This window comes from Sapajus apella, unplaced genomic scaffold (genome assembly GCF_009761245.1).
Source record: "Sapajus apella isolate SASKATOON/1434 unplaced genomic scaffold, GSC_monkey_1.0 scaffold19, whole genome shotgun sequence".
Taxonomy (NCBI): Eukaryota; Metazoa; Chordata; class Mammalia; order Primates; family Cebidae; genus Sapajus; species Sapajus apella.
The window spans coordinates 8,972,358-8,989,542 of NW_022436959.1; the positions used below are offsets into that span (position 1 = coordinate 8,972,358).

At 40.2% G+C, this 17,185-nt stretch overlaps 1 long non-coding RNA gene across 1 annotated transcript; it reads left to right on the forward strand.

The window, feature by feature from the left end:
* Nucleotides 1–15,682: 15,682 nt before the first annotated feature.
* On the forward strand, nucleotides 15,683–16,758 carry LOC116557421. Its single transcript, XR_004271512.1, has 2 exons — nucleotides 15,683–16,039; nucleotides 16,328–16,758. It is a non-coding gene; the product is annotated as an uncharacterized LOC116557421 (long non-coding RNA).
* The last annotated feature ends 427 nt before the right edge of the window (nucleotides 16,759–17,185 follow it).

Consider the following 17,185-nt stretch of genomic DNA (forward strand, 5'->3'; position numbering starts at 1 on the left):
GAAGAAAAGTGTCTGGCCCAAAGTCTCACCTGCTTCCTGTTGCATCCAGACTGATCAATATAGGGGTATAAAGGCCTGATTCCTGATTCCTGTAACTCAGGGCAATTCTGAGGGGTTCTCCCAAGTTTCCCCATGGAGTTGGCTAAGGTCTTTCTGGGGATGATGCTATGGCCTGCAAGTTTGTGTTCCTCCAAAATTCACATGTTGAAATCCTAACCCCTAAGGTGATGATATTAGGAGACGGGACCTTTAGGAAGTCATTAGCTCATGAGAATGTAGCCCTCATGAATGGGATTAGTGCCCTTATAAAAGAGGCCCCAGAGAGCTAGCTCATTCCTTCTACCATGTGAGGACACAATAAGAAGTCACCAGCTACCAACTGGGAGCAGGCACTCAGCAGACACTGAATCTGTGGATGCCTTGATCTTAGACTTCCAGCCTCCAGAACTATGAGAAATAAATGTCTGTTGTTTATAAGCCATCGAATTTATGGCATTTTGTTATAGCAGCCTAAATAGACTAAGACAGATGGTGCCTTAGCCAACTTCCTCTTTTGTTCAGTCTTCCTACTGCTTCCTTACACAGGTGTCGATCACAAGAGCACTCCCAAACATGCTGATTTGTATCTCAGAATCTCCTCTCCCAGAAAACCCAAGCTGGAAAACTTAACCCATCACTGCAGTGCCCCCCTTCTGATAACGCAGTGTCTGTGTCTGAATCTTGAGTTGAACAGAGGCCCTGCCCTATAGTTTGTAGGGTTGGGCTTCTGACGGGCCACCATTCTAAAGTTGCCTGTCTCCTGCTGAGGATATGCCCCTGCCATGCCACCCACCCTCATCACAAGCTCTCCCTGTGTCCCTGAGTTCCAATGTCAGTTTGGGTCACACCACCTGTGCACAAGTCCCTGGATGACAGGTGAGAATCTGTATGGATTCCTGCCTCTGGCCTATCTTCATCTGGCATCAGCAGCTCCCACCATCCTGTTGGGCAATCCCAATTACCTCCCAGCTTGCCCAGTGCTAACCATCTGCCAGAGCCAACACACGATATTGCTAACTCAGGCTCCCTTGAACAGTATGTCTGGACTGAAACTCTGCAATGAACAGGACACGCCCCCTGCCTCAGTACCTCTCTGCCTGCAGGACGTGCTCTGCCCTAAAGGATAAACTGGGATCTAGCCTGACTCCTCCCAGCACCATTCATCCCATCCCCACTCCCCTTAACAACCAACCCTGTTATACAGTAAGTGGCATTGTTAGCTCACTGGGATCTCAAAAGTAACAACTGATACTGATTTCTAGTTTCATACCATTGTGGTTGGAAACAATACTTGTCATTATTTTGATTTTTTTTAAATGTTAAGACTTGTTTTGTGTTGGTTATCACACTCAGAGAGAAAAGCATTTTTTTAAAGAAGACTTGTTTTGTGGGCTACCATATGGTCTATCCTGGAGAACATTCCATGTGCGTTAGAGAAGACCGTATATTCTGTTGCTCTTTGATGGAAAGTTCTGTATATATCTGTTAGGTCCATTTTGTCAAACGTGTAGTTCAGTTCCAGTATTTTCTTATTAATTTCTGTCTGTTTGATCTGTCCATTGTTGAAAGTGGAACACTAAAGTCCCCTAATATTATTGTATTGCTATCTATTTTTCCCTTCATGTCCATTAATATTTGCTTTATCTATTTAGGTGCTCTGACGTTGGGTGCATATATTGCTTACAATTGTTATGTCTTCTTGATGAATTGTACCCTTGATACATTAAATAATGTCATTCTGTGTCTCTTGTGACATTGTTTATTAAAGTCTATTTCATCTGATGTAAGTATAGCCACCCCTGTTCTCTTATGATTACCATGAGCATGGAATATCTTCTCCTACCTTTTTACTTTCAGTCTATTTGTGTTCTAAAGGCTAAAGTAGGTCTCTTGAAAACAGCATACAATTGGATCTTGTCATTTTACTTTTAAATCCACTTGGCCATTCTATCTTTATATTGGAGAATTTAATCAATTTACATCCAAAATAATTATCGATGGATAAAAACTCACTAGTGCCATTTGGTTAGTTGCTTTTTGGTTGCAATATTGAGCAAAAAGAAGAAAGCTAGAAGCATCACACTACCTGACTTCAAAATATATTACAAAGCTCTAGTAGCCAAAACAACATAGTAATAGCCTGCAGACACATAGACCAGTTGAACAGAATATAGAGAGCCAAGAAATAAATCCATACATTTACAGCCAACTGATTTTCAACAGAGGGACCAAGAACACACACTGGGGAAATGACAATCTTTTCAATAAATGGTACTGAAAAAAATTGAATATCAACATGAAGCAGCAAGAAGTGACTCCGATTTCTCACCATATATAAAAATCAACTCAAAATGGATTAAAGGCTTAAATATAAGACTTAAAACTATTAAACTACTAGAAGAAAACATAGAAAAATGCTTTACGACATTGGTCTTGGCAAGAATTTTTTGGATAAGACCTCAAAAGCACAGGCAATAAAAGCAAAAACAGGAAACAATTAACATACTGAAGAGACAACCTACAGAATAAGAGAACATATTTACAAACTATATATCTGACAAGAGATTAATATCCAGAATATATAAGGAACTCAATAGCAAAAAAAAAAAAAATCAGTAAAACATAGACAAAAATTCTGAATAGATACTTCTGTAAAGAAGACATACAAATGACCAATAGGTGTATGAAAAAATGGTCAATATCACTACTTATCAGGGAAATGCAAATCAAAACCACAGTGAGATATCACTTTACTCCACTTACAATAGCTATAATGAAAAGGCAAAAGATAACAAAGATTGGCAAGAATGTAAAGAAAAGAGAACACTTGTGCAACGTTTGTGGCAATATAAATCAGTACAGTCATTATGGAGGTTCCCCAAAAGGCAAAAAATAGAAGTGCCATATGATTCAGAAATCCCATTACTGCGTATACATCCAAAGGAAATAAAATCAATAAGTCAAAGAGATATCTGCACTCCCACGTTTATTACAGCACTATTCACAATAGCCGAGGTATGACATCAACCTAAGTGTTCATCAACAAATGAATGGATAGAGAAAATGTGCTATATGTAGATATAGACACAGACATAGTTATATGCAGTGGAATACTATTCGGCCATTAAAAATAATGAAATCTTGTCGTTTGAAATAATATGAATGAAGCTAGGGGATACAATGTTAAGTGAAATAAGCCAGGCAGGCACAGAAGGACAAATACTGCATAAAGTTACTCACATATGGAATCTGAAAACGTTGATCTCACAGAAATGGAGAATAGAAAAGTGGTTACCAGGATCTGGGGATAGCATAAAAGGTAGGTCAATGGGTACAAAGTTACAGTTCAAAGGATTAATAAGTTCTGGTATTCTACTGTCCAGTGGGGTGATTCCAATTAACATTAATGTGTTACATATTTGAAAATAGCCAGAAGAAAGGATTCTGAATGTTCTCACCACAAATAAATAATACACTTATGAGGTATGCTAACTACCCTGATTTGTTTATTACTCAATGCATGCATGTATCAAAACATCACATTGTACCCTATCAATATGTACAATTATTTGGCATCAGTTTTTAAAAAGTGACAACTGAAATTGGTATATGGTTTTGTTTCTCCTGTAATCTGTTCCTTTCAAGACCCCACAGGCCCAGCATGAGGTGGGACAGAGGGAGGGGTTACAGATACAGATACAGTGATATTACAGAAACAAAGAGTTACTTTTTGGTCCTTATTACTATATAGAAGTTTGAAACTCAAGAAATCTTATATTTTATAATCTTGCCATTTTAATTCTGCAACTAATGCTGTCTTATAATAAACATTGCAGATGCAAGCATTTGTTACTTGAGTTGTTTTACTGAACACTTAAAAATCTTTTTTTTCTTGAGAATTCAGTAATTCAAACTTTGCGCTTCTACTAGTATTAGTACTAATTAGTCTGAATCAATGAAGTTGATATATAGTTACTTTCTTAGCCATTTCAATTCACGGGAAAAGGGGGCTTCTGTACCACTTTGATCTTCCTACTCACCCCCATCTATCCTTCCACACTGTGACCAAGGATGATAGCCACATGTAGGCGGCAAATGAAAGACAAGCATGCTGATAATAAGTGTATATTTTTACATACTTGAGGCCTTACATTTAAGGATCATGGGTGTTAAGGGATACAGATGGAGAAGAGCAGAGGAGGACAGGACGTTCTCTGCTTCCAACACAACTTTCACTTTTTCAAGATTGTCCAGGTGCTGGCTCTGCTGAAATTTTACTAATATAAAATGATTCTCTGTGTCTGTGAACAATTCTGTCTTCCAACCACATTTACTAAAAAGAGCTCCTAGTTTCCAAATGGCCTTTTCCTTCCTTTCCCTCTCCTCAAATTATAACTGTCCATCAATACCAACTCAAAACCTCACTTCCTGCACAAAACATTCCCAGCCCTCACTTCTGACTTTCAAGAAACGGGTACAGGTACAGATATTCTAGTGAACTTGGCATCAATCCCTTCTGATTTTTAGAATGAATTATTGAATAGATTACAAATGAGCAAGGGCAAGAGAAAGTGCTAATTGCTAAGAAGCTGTGTGGATCCACCACATACAATTCACTATATTCTCCAGGACAAGTCAATGTAAAACAATAAATGGTTATTGGGTACCTCTTATGTTGCACATCCAGCGCAGTACTAAGTATTACAAAGAATGCAAGACAAAATAAAGTGCAAGTCCTTTCCTGCATGAGCCAAGATGGAAGCAGATACAATCAGAGGTAGTGTATGGATGATGAAGACAAGATGTCCATTAAGAATTTAGTAACAACCGGCCGGGCGCGGTGGCTCAAACCTGTAATCCCAGCACTTTGGGAGGCCAAGGCGGGTGGATCACAAGGTCAAGAGATCGAGACCATCCTGGTCAACATGGTGAAACCCCGTTTTTACTAAAAATACAAAAAAAAAATTAGCTGGGCATGGTGGTACGTGCCTGTAATCCTAGCTACTCAGGAGGCTGAGGCAGGAGAATTGCCTGAACCCAGGAGGCAGAGGTTGCAGTGAGCCGAGATTGCGCCATCGCACTCCAGCCTGGGTAACAAGAGCAAAAACTCCGTCTCAAAAAAAAAAAAAAAAAAAGAATTTAGTAACAACCAGGAGGTAGACATCTCAAGGTAAGAGCCAAAGTTCCATCTCTTCCCTTGCACTAGTCAACACTGCAATCCCTAACACAGGCAAAAATATAAAATACCTGCTTATTGGGTGTGAATAACTGGTATAATGGAGAGCAAAGTCTAGTTCCATTTGAGTTGGAACTAGATGAGTTGAAATGATGGAAATATTTATTCTAATAATAAATAAAGATAAATATAAATTATTATACATTTAAACTAAAGAAAATCAGTAGGAAAAATGCTTATGATAGTGTTAAATTTAAAAGGAGAAACAAGAGGAGGTGGAGCAAGATGGCTGAATAGAAGCCTCCACCAACCATCCTCCTCACAGAAGCACCAAATTTAACAACTCTCTACCCAACAAAGCACCTTCACAAGATAGACAATCAGATGAGCAGTCACAGTACCTAATTTTAGTTTCATATCACTGAAAGAGGCTCTGAAGAGGATAAGAAATACAGTCTTCAATTGCCAATACCTCTCCTTCCCCATCCCTCAGCCGCAGCCACAAGGCACAAAGAAAATCTGTGCAGAGACAGAATCTGGGGAGAGAGGGCACAGTGACTGCGTGACTTTGCATCAGAACTCGGTGCTGCCAACAGAGAGCAACACGCAGCCGATGCCCACAGAGGGAGCATTTAGATGAGCGCTAGGCAGACAGGAATCACCATCCCAGTGGTCAGAACTTAAGTTTTGGCAAGCCTCACCACTGCAGGCTAAAATGCTCTAGGGTCCTAAATAAACTCGAAAGGCAGTCTAGGACACAAGGACTGCAACTCCTAGGCAAGTCCTGGTGCTGTTCTGGGCTCAGGGCCAGTGGACCTGGGGGGGCACACGATCTAGTGAGATACCCGCTGGAGTGGCCAAGTATCTTGTGCTTGTACCACTCCTCTTCTAACCCCAGGCAGCGCAGCTCACAGCTCTGAAAGAGGCTCCTTCCTTCCACTTAAGGGGAGGGAGCACTAAAGAGGACTTTGTCTTGCAACTTAGAGACCAGCTTAGCCGTAGTAGGGTAGAGCACCTATTCTGAGACCCCTGTTGCAGGCCCAAGCTCCCAGACAACATTTCTATACACACCCTGGACCAGAAGGGAACTCACTGCCTTGAATGGAATGACCCAGCCCTGGCAGGAATTATCACCTGCTGACTAAAGAGTTTTGGGGCCCTAGATAATCAGCAGCAATACCCAGGCAATACTTGCTGTAAGCTTTGGGTAAGACTCAGAGCCATGCTGGCTTCAGGTGTGACCCAGAACATCCTAACTGTGGTGGCTATGAGGAGAGACTCCTTCTTGCTTGAGAAAAGCAGAATAAAGAGTAAACAGAATTTTATCTTGCACCTTGTGTACCAGCTCGGCCACTGTGGGGTAGGGCACCAGGCAGGCTCCAGGCAGGCTCCTGGAGTCCCGCATTTCAGGCCTTGGCTCTTGTATAGTATTTCTGCAACTGCCTTGGGCCAGAGTGGAGTCCACGACCCTGAAGGGGTAAGTCCCCCCACCTGGCAGCATTCACCACAAGTTAACTGAAGAGCCCTTGGGTCTTAAGTAAATATTGCCAGTAGCCTGGAAATGCTGCTCATGTGCCTGTGGTGGTGCTAGCCAAGGGGATAGACTCCTCTTCCTGTGGAAAGGGGAAGGAAGAGTGGGAAGGACTTTGTCTTGTGGTTTGAGAGCCAGCTCAGCTGCAGTAGAATAGAACACCAGGTCAATTTCTAAAGTTTCTGACTCCAGTTCCTGACTGCTGGACATCATCTCTGGACCAGCCTGAGGCCAGGGGAACTTATCACCATAAAGGGAAGGACACAGCCTGCTTGGCTTTGCTACCTGCTGATTGCATAGCCCTGGGGCCTTGAGTGAACATAGGTGGTAGCTGGGCAGTCGTACAGTGGGCCTTTGGGCAGGACTCACTGCTGGGCTAGCTTCAGGTCCGAGCCAGCACAGTCCAAGTGGTGGTGGCCACAGGGGTGCTTCTGTCACCTTTTTGCCAGCTCCAGGCAGCTCAGCCCAGAGGGAGAGAGACTCCATTTGTTTGGGAGAAAGTAAGGGAGGAGAACAAGAGTCTCTGCCTGGTAATCCAGATAATTCTCTCAGATCATCTAAGACCACCAAACTGGTAAAAGTCTGCAAGAATCATAGTGTTACTGGGCTTGGGTGCATGCCCCCAATGCAGATATGGCTGCCGTGACTAAAAACTTAGATCTCAATACCCAGGTCCCTATGAATACCTGGAAAGCCTTTTCTTCTCTTTCTTTCTTTCTTTCTTTTGTATTATTATACTTTAAGTTCTGGGGTACATGTGCAGAACGTGCAGGTTTGTTACATAGGTATGCATATGCACGTGCCATGAGTTCTAATTTGACTACACTGTGGTCTAAGAGAATGTGTGTTATATTTTCCCTTCTTTTCCAGTCAAAAGACAAACAGTGGCTAACTGGACTTAAAAAAAAAAAAAAGACCCAATGATCTGTTGCCTACATGAAACAAACTTCACCTATACAGACACATATAAACTGAAAATAAAGGATGGAAAGATATTCCATGACAATAAATAATAAAAAAGAGCAAGAAAAGCTATACTATATCAGACTAAATAAATTGCAAGATGAAGCTATAAAAAGAGACAAAGTCATTATATAAAGATCAAGGAGTCAATTCAGCAATAGGATATAACTATTGTAAATACATATGCACCCAATACTTGAGCACCTAGTTGTATAAAGCAAATGTTATTAGATCTAAAGAGAGAGACTCCAATACATTAATAACTAGAGACATCAAACACCACACTTTCAGAATTGGACAGAACATCCAGACAGAAAATCAACAAAGAAACCTTGAACTTAATCTGCACTATAGATTAAATGAACCTAATAGATATTTCAGAACTTTTCATCCAACAGCTGCAGAATACACACTCTTCTCCTCAGCCAGTGGATCATTCTTGAGGCTAGACTATATGTTAGGCCACAAAATCAGTCTTTAAACATTAAAAAAATTGAAATAATATGAAGTATTTTCTCTGACCACAATGGAATAAAACTAGAAATGAATCACAACAGGAATTTTGGAAACTATGCAAACACATGAAAAGTAAACACTATGCTCCTAAATGACCAGTGAGTCAATGAAGAAATTAAGAAGGAGACTGGAAAATTTCTTGAAACAAATGATCATGGAAATGCAACATATCCAAACCTATCAGATACAGCAAAAGGAGTACTAAGAGGGAAGTTTATAGCTATTAAGCACCTACATCAAAAAAATTAAAAACTTCAAATAAACAGCCTAACAATGCATGTGGAAGAACTAGAAAAGCAAGAGCAAATCAAACTCAAAATTAGTATAAGGAAAGAAATAGTAAAGATCAGAGCAGAAATAAGCAAAATTGTAATAAAGAAAACAATGCAAAAGATCAATGAAAGAAAAAGTTGGTTTTTTGAAATGATAAAATTGACAAACCTGCAACCAAACTAAGAAAAAAGAAAGAAGACCCAAATACATAAAATCAGATGAAAAAGGAGACATTACAAATGATACCAAAAAAATTTAACAGATCATTAGTGACTACTATGAGCAACAATATGCCAATAAATTTGAAAACCTAGAAGAAATGGATAAAGTACTAGACACATACACCCACCAAGATTGAACCATGAAGAAATCCAAAACCTGAACAGCCCAATGACAAGTAACAAGATCAAAGCCATAATTAAAAGTGTCCCAGCAAAGAGAAGTCTGAGACCCAGTGGCTTCCCTGCTGAATTTTACAAACATTTGAAGAAGCCTAATACCAATCCTACATAAAGTATTCTGAAAAACAGAAAAGGAGAGAATACTTTCAAACTAATTCTATGAAGCCAGTATTACCCTTATACTAAAACCAGACAAAGACACAACAAAAAATAAAACTACAGGCCAATATCCCTGATCAATATTAATTCAAAACTCCTCAACAAAATACCAGCAAACTGAGCTCAATACCATATTAAAAAGATCATTCATCATGACCAAGTGGAATTTATCCCGGGGTGCAAGGATGGCTCAACACACACAAATCAATCAATATGATACACCATATCAACAGAGTGAAGGACCAAAACCGTATGATAATTTCAATTGATACTGAAAGAGCATTTGATAAAATTAAACATCACTTAATAATAAAAACCTTCAAAAAACTGGGTACAGAAGGAATATAACTTGACATAATAAAAGCCATATCAACAGACCCACAGCTAGCATTATACTGAATGGGGAAAAATGGAAAGCCTTTCATCCAAGACCTGGAAAATGACAAGGATGTCCATTCTCAACACTGTTATACCATGTAGTACTGGAAGTTTTAGCTAGAGCAATCAGACAAGAGAAAGAAATAAAGGGCATCCAAACTGGAAAGAAAGAAGTCAAATTATCCCTGTTTGCAAATAATATGATATTTTATTTGGAAAAACCTCCCAAAGTGCTTTGTGTAGGAGTATGTAGGGGCATGTGCAAAGTGCAGGAGTGAAAGAATAAGGATAGAGGGAAGAGTATGCTGGCATCCCCACACAGGATGTTAGTCATTTGCACACGTGTCTAGTTCCCACTAGACCATGCATTCTCTTCCCCAAAGGGCAGAAATTTGTTCATGAGGGGCAAAAAACCTTACATTCATAATAAGCACAGGTATACCTATAGCACAAACAGATCTACAATATTAAGTTTTCATGAGATGAAGAGGTAATTAGGGGGAAAAAAACCTAAAAAGCCTCCCTAAGGGAGCAATAATAAAATATGTCTTATGAACACCAAACTATGGTATTAAATTTTCATGGGATGGATGGGTGATTAGGGAGGAAATAATCTCAAAAGGGCTCCTTAAGGGAGTGATAATTAAAAACTGGTTGAGGAATACTGAACTAGAACTCCCTCAGAACTAAGAACCATGTCATGGTTCTGAACCATCACTTCAGAATTTGTACCATGAAGGAAAATACAAGAACCTGCTGAAAACTGGTGTTGCTGCTTTCAACCTGCGCTTCATGAAGCTAGGAGACTCAGCTCAGAGTCTGTGGTTGTTTCTTTTTGCTACTTTACTTTCACTACTCTATTTTGCAAAGACCCTAAGAATATTGCAAATTAAATGAATCATCAAAGAATGCAAACTTAGATAAGTCACTGTATTACTTTCTTTTATTTTTTCCTATTTTTTATTGCATTTTAGGTTTGGGGGTACATGTGAAGAACATGCAAGATTGTTGCATAGGTACACACATGGCAGTGTGATTTGCTGCCTTCCTCCCCTTCACCTATAGCTGGCATTTCTCCCCATGCTATCTCTCCCCAACTCCCCACCTCCCACTGTCACTGTATTACTTTCAGTCTGTCATTAACAATATTTCCAGTTTGGTCCTAGCGGCAAAGCACTATGGGATATCATTAGGGAGAAAGAGCTCCACTGATGATGCAAACTAAATATGCAAAAAAAAAAAAAGGGGGGTAAGACTCTTTCAGCACATGCTAAAAACAGAATTTTTCAACAATTAAGTCATATTTACATATGGAGATTGTTTAATCCTCCTCTCAATTATCTAGCAATTGAGTAACATGACAAGATAATTGATCAAAGGATCTATAAATTTGAGTCATTTAGAGCAGCTTGCGTTTCACAGCCAATATACGATACCAAGGAAACCATCAAAACAGGAAATATCACACAACACGAGAGAATCGAGCTGTGGTGAATTTGTACTTTTCGGTTTTGCACAATGATTTGCAGATGTCCTTTGAAACATGTGGCCAAGCAAGGGCATCTTGGGCCATGCTCGGCCTTCAGGGGACCTAACCTTGCAGCCATCGAGATTAGGGAGCCCCCATGGAGCTGCTTAGCTGCTGCCAGAGTGGATGAACTGGTGGGAAAGGTGTTTCAAATTATTCCATCCTGAAGAGAAAACAGCTCCACAAAGTCAACAGTGTAAAAAGTACTTAAGCATCTGCTGTTATTGGACGTGTTTGGTTTGATTTTACTTCTCTGACCAGCGCCACATGGGATGGCAGAGCTAAAGTTGCAAGAAGGATTTCTGTATTAACAACAGAGAATTCATGCCCCTCTGTCCTATTAACACTGTAAGGTGCCAAGGGCATAAATCATCACACTATGTGGGAAGAATTACAGTGTTATCTTTGACAAAGAGCTGCGCCCTTTCATGACTAAAACCGGATGCAAAATTTTTCATTCTGGGGAACTTTTTTCAATGAGGGGGAGAAATGCTGGCTCTAAAATCTCACACACCATATTCCAGCAATTCTATTTTTTGAAAGAAAGAAGTTGAAAAGTTTAAACAAGTTGGCGAGAAGTCAAAAATATCATTCTGATTTTTATGAATGTTTACAATTTGAATCTACATTTGTTTTCTGAATGCAAGAACCTTGGGCACTGAGCCAGCCTGAGAGGCTACAACCCCAATTCTGCCTATTTTTCCAGTGTTACCCCATTCTATAGCTAGATGACCAGTGGAAGGGTGAACTCTGGAAATTTCTGGAAACACAAACACAGCCTCTACCTCAGTCTACGATCTGCTAGCAGCAAAATTAGAACCACTTCTGTAGTGATGAGCGTAATGCCAGAAAAGGGAAGCCCAGTGTTTTCAGCTCATAGATTTGACAGTTGTCATCGTTCCATGAGATAGAATGGTGGCTTCTTTTCTGTGAGAAATTTCCCCATATGAATAATCCCTATTCATCTTTTAGAGGGTGGTTATTCACCCAAGAAATGGATTCTCAGCTTTACAGAATGAACCACTAAGATATTCCTCTGAACGGAGAGCTTCATGGGTGACACTGAAGTGCTGTTTACAGACACCTGTGTACTTGGCATAGCAAAAGAAAAAATGGCACATACCTCTCAGAAAGGAGAGGGTAAGTCACTGGCAAAATTCAACTGTCTTCACCAAAAGCGTGCATGCATATGGCTCTCCAGGAATACTATCCATCACATCATGGTGTGTACAGTGACAGCCCAGAGCCCTCTCAACACCCTAAACACTGGTTTTCAAAGTTTGGCCCATCATAGCTGAATTTCCCAGCAGCTTGGGAGCATTTTCAATTCCTGAGCCCCATCCTAAGCACACAAATCAGTTATCTGGTGGTGACCTGCCTTTGAAGCAGGTGATTACTTTTGATAAGTTTGAGAACCACTTCTCAGAAGCAGAGTATCTAACTGTGGTGTATGGCTATACATATAACAGACTCCCCCCAAACTTGGAAGAGTCTGTGCAGATAACAAGTGCTCAGCAAATATTATTCTTATCATTATTATTATTATTATTATTATTTGGAATAAGCATTTAAAAGCCTTTTGACAGGGCATCCTAATAGAAAAACAGAAAAGCCAGGTGGAAATGTGGCCACGCCTTAAAAATACACAGCACTGAGTCATTCATTCACACACCTTTGGCTTCCCTCTTGCCAAAGATACTTGAAACGATTTGAAAGTGAGGTCTATGCCTCACCACAAATGACAGCTGAGACACAGTCATAACCCTTTTGTGTGGGAATCTGTCTCAACTGCCCTGTGTTTTTAGTTCTTTCTTGTGGCCAACTCTGTGCATGACAACAAAATTTATGAATTGGATTTTACTAAGAAGGGAAGCTAAAACCGAATGAGGATGATGGGTTTAGATTGAATGCAGTCATGAAAAGTTGCCATGCAAAAAGAGTAGCTTGTTCTCATTCATTCTTCCAAGTTCACTTGATGTGGCAGACTACTGACTCTGGTTTGCAGGAAATCCTAGAAGCAAGTAGGAGATAGGCCCACATGTTTTAAGGGAGCTGCAGCTATTTTAACAGCAAGCTTGGGAACAGGAACGTTCTCAATCTACACCAGAAGATTTTTATTTTTTGATCTTTCAGCTAGTAATGTTGATGGATTATGAGAGCAGAGGCTAAATGTAATAAGGGGTCTGAACAAAACCAGACTTGTTTTTTGAAAAAGGAAATGGAATATAAAGTAACTCATTTATCCCCAGATTGAGTCTTGAAGAAGCCATCTTATATGCCACAAATCAGGCCTCATAAACAATTTCTAATATCTGTGTTAGCATTTTCTCTCTCAGGGGGAGGTACAAAAATTATTTCAGTGAAATTCTGAGAACCTATAATTACAGATGTTAAAAGGAGGAAGAATGTTTTTGCCAAGACTGTTTAGCAGGAAGTGCGGCCACAGTAAATAGAAAAAGGCAAAAATGAATTGAAGCTCTCAAGGGATCAGATTGCAAAGGCAACAGAAATGCCCCATTATGGGACCAATGGGAAGGGCAGAGACAAATAAGAAATGCTATTAACAAGTATCTTAATCAACACATACTACAGGCAAAGATAAGTTACATAATAACAAATTTTAATTCAAATAACCATTGTTTTTTAATCAAGCACCTACTCTATGCAAGGAACACTGCTGACTTGCAAATGAGTATTAGGCCTATATATTTAAATCTCATTTCCTTTAGAGCAGCCCATTGTGTTTTACTAAAGTGTATGAGTCAGGTCATCAAGTCACTCTGAGATACATGACAAAATGCAGATTCATGGGTTGGAAGCATTTCTTGGAGCCAAAATTTAAAACTCTTGAGTATGGCTAATGCATAACATACCAGACAGAAATAAGCTTTGCTCGCTTGGTCATGCCTACTCCACATTCCAGAATCATATTCGGATAAAGTCGACTAAATGCAGTTTCTATATGTTTATCCCCCTGTGTCTACCTAGGACATTCTTTAACTTAGCACTGTATGAATAGCCAAAGGGTATATTAAAAATAGTTGAGCCCTACTTCTATAAGTATTATATGTAACCTTAATCCATTTCTCTTCAGCAAACTTTAAAGTTTATTAAAGACGAATTGTCTAGAGCAGAGACACAAGGTCTAGGGTAGCAACCATGAGGACATATATTCTGGCCGCCGCCTTCATTGGTGTCTATGCAGTAACCAGCATTGTGCCTGATGTAACTAAACATTCGGTAAATATTTGAGAGATGAGCAAATGAATGAACAGACAGACCGAACGTACCTACTACAAAGTTATAAGTTGTTAATATCAAACAGCAGTAGGGCTGGAAGCATGGATTCCCAAATGCGAATCAGCAGTGCTGGGCCAAGGAGACAGTCCATGTGGGGAGATTGGCTACATATGGAGGGACTGAGCAAACAAATATATCAAGGATAGTGGGAGCCAGGGTTCTCACTGCTGGAAAATAAAAAGCTATAAATATGGAAAGAAGGTTGGTTTTTAAAAGTATGTAGTATTAGGTAGGAACTGTGGGTATCAGTGTAAACTCATGTTGTTAAAGATAGATGATAGATAGATAGATGATAGATAGATAGATAGATAGATATAGATGATAGATAGATATAGATAGATGATAGATGATAGATAGATTAGATAGATAGATAGATAGATAGATAGATAGATAGATAGATAGATATGTGTGTGTGTGCCAGTTCTGTCTGCTGAGAACCCCTAAAAGCAATGACATCACAGTAACAATGAGTACATCTGGAGTCCATATCTTGGTTACTCAATGCCATCCTCCAGTAAAAGAAATTAAAGCTCCTTGAAGAACTGATTCCAGACAAAGTATAAAATGAGCCTGAAACATCTTTCTGTGGCAGAATATAATAAAGTACTCAAAGAATGACAGAGGTGTCTCAAAGGGACACAGAAGCCAGCTTGAAGAAACTCTGAGTGCCCAAGTTTGGGACAATTTGAGCATCAAAATGCTTAATGCTAGTAACTGATCATAACCCATTGAATAAAACAGGAATTCATTGCTACATAATGATATAAATGACCAGGGTGACATTTAAGTCAACATCTGAGTAAGAAGAAGAAGCCGACTACGTGGAAATCAGAGGCGCGAGCATTCCAGGCAATGGGAACCTAGAGTAAAGGTCCCTTAGTTAAGATGACCTTGGCATATTAGAGGAACAAAGAGAAGGCCAGAGTGGCTGAAGGATGCATGGCAAGCACAGGAAGAATCACATGTGATAGATGGAGAGGTTGACAAGGTCTAGACCAGATGGAGCATAACCAGTGCAAGGAGGTTGGAGTTTATTCCCAGCATCAAGGGAAGCCTTCAGAATGGTTAAAACATGGTTTGATTGGCCTTTTTTAAGCATCTCTCCAGTTGCTGTGTAGAGAAAGGACTATATGGATATAAGTGTAGAAGCAAAGAAACTAATCGGGCAGTTACTGCAGCTGTTCACGTTAGAAAAGATGACAGTATGTAGTAGAGTGATGTGTTGGAGGTAGAAGTGGGCAGTTTAGGGATGAATTCTGAAAGAAGTGTTGGCAAGTCTTGCTGATACATTTGACATAGAGAGGTAAAGAAAAGAGAACACCAAGATAGTTCCTTGATTTTTGGTTTCAGCAGCTAAGTGGATGACAGGGCTATTTACAGCGATAGGATGATTGTGAAAGAAGCAGATTTGGGAGGGAAAGGAAGTATCAACCGTTTTGTTTTGACCATGGTAATTTGGGCACCCTATCAAACATCCACGTGAAGATGATGCCTGTGACAACTGGATATAGAAACTCTGAGAGTCAAAGCAAAGGTCAGAGCTAGAGACACGGGTTAGGGAGTCGTTGGCGTGCAGATTATATTGAAGACCTTACGACTGGATGAGATCATACACAGGAAAAAATATTGCTTGGGATTAGAAGGCAGCTCAGGAATGTGTCCCAAGGGCCTCCAGCATTTACAGGTCTACCAGGGAGGAAGAGCCAGAGGAGCCAAAAGGAAGAGCCAAAGAGTTGGGAGAAAAACCAGGAGTATGTGGCATCATGGAAGTCAAGGTATTTTTTTAAAGGTCTATCAAAAATGAGGCAATATCGTATAAAGTAAAACCACTGGACTTGAGAGCATGGAGGTAATGGTGCCTTGACGTGAGCAGTTAGAGGAGTGGGGACAGAAATCAAGCTGCAATGAGTGAAGCCAAGAACTGAAGCGAGGGAGTGAAGATAGCTCTTATAGACGACTCTTAAAGAAGGTTTGCTCTCAAGGGGTCCAGAGAAAAGCAGCAGAAGCTAGCAGGATAAAATGGGATCATGTAAAGTTTGTTTTTTATTTTGTTCTTTAAACAGGAGCTTTCAGAGCACATTTTTTGCTCTAGTTTGTATCCCTTAGACCAGGGATCCTCAACCTCCCTAGGGGACCACACAGTAGGATGTGAGCAGTGGGTGAGTGAGTGAAGCTTCCATGTATTTATGGCCGCTCTCCATCACTCACATGACCACCCAAGCTCCGCCGTCAGATCTGCAGCAGCATTCGATTCTCATAGGAGCAAGAACCCTGTTGTGAACTGCACGTGTGAGGGATCTAGGTTGCCAACTCCTTGTGAAACTCTAATGCCTGATGACCTGCAACTGTCTCCCATCGCTCCCAGATGGGCCCATCTCCTTGCAGGAAAACAAGCTCAGGCTCCCACTGATTCTACATTATGGTGAGTTGTATAATTATTTCATTACATATTACTATGTAATAATAACAGAAATAAAGTACACAATAAATGTAATGCACCTGAATCATTCCAAAACCATCCCCCACTCCCACCCCAAGACCATGGAAAAATTGGCTTCCATAAAGCTGGTCCCTGGTGCCAAAAAGGCTGGAGGTCACCACCCTAGACAGAGTAGGGATGCTGGAGACGCAGCCAGTGACGCAGGAGGGGAGGTATTGGTAAGAGTTCATGAGCTGAAAAGTGGTACAGAGTAGAAATAACTCCTTGAGAGGATGAAGGGCAGTTTATGATACAAGAAGGAAAAGAAAGGGGTATGGGGTAGATTAGCTGCCAAAAAAAGTAAAAAACTACTACTTAGTTGCTTCTATTTTTCTGATGAAGAACGAAGCCGGGTCCCAAGATAAGAACAGGGAGGGAGGGAGGGAGGAGGAGGAGGCATAAAAATAGTAAATTTGCAGCATAAGAAAGTGAAATAAAGAAG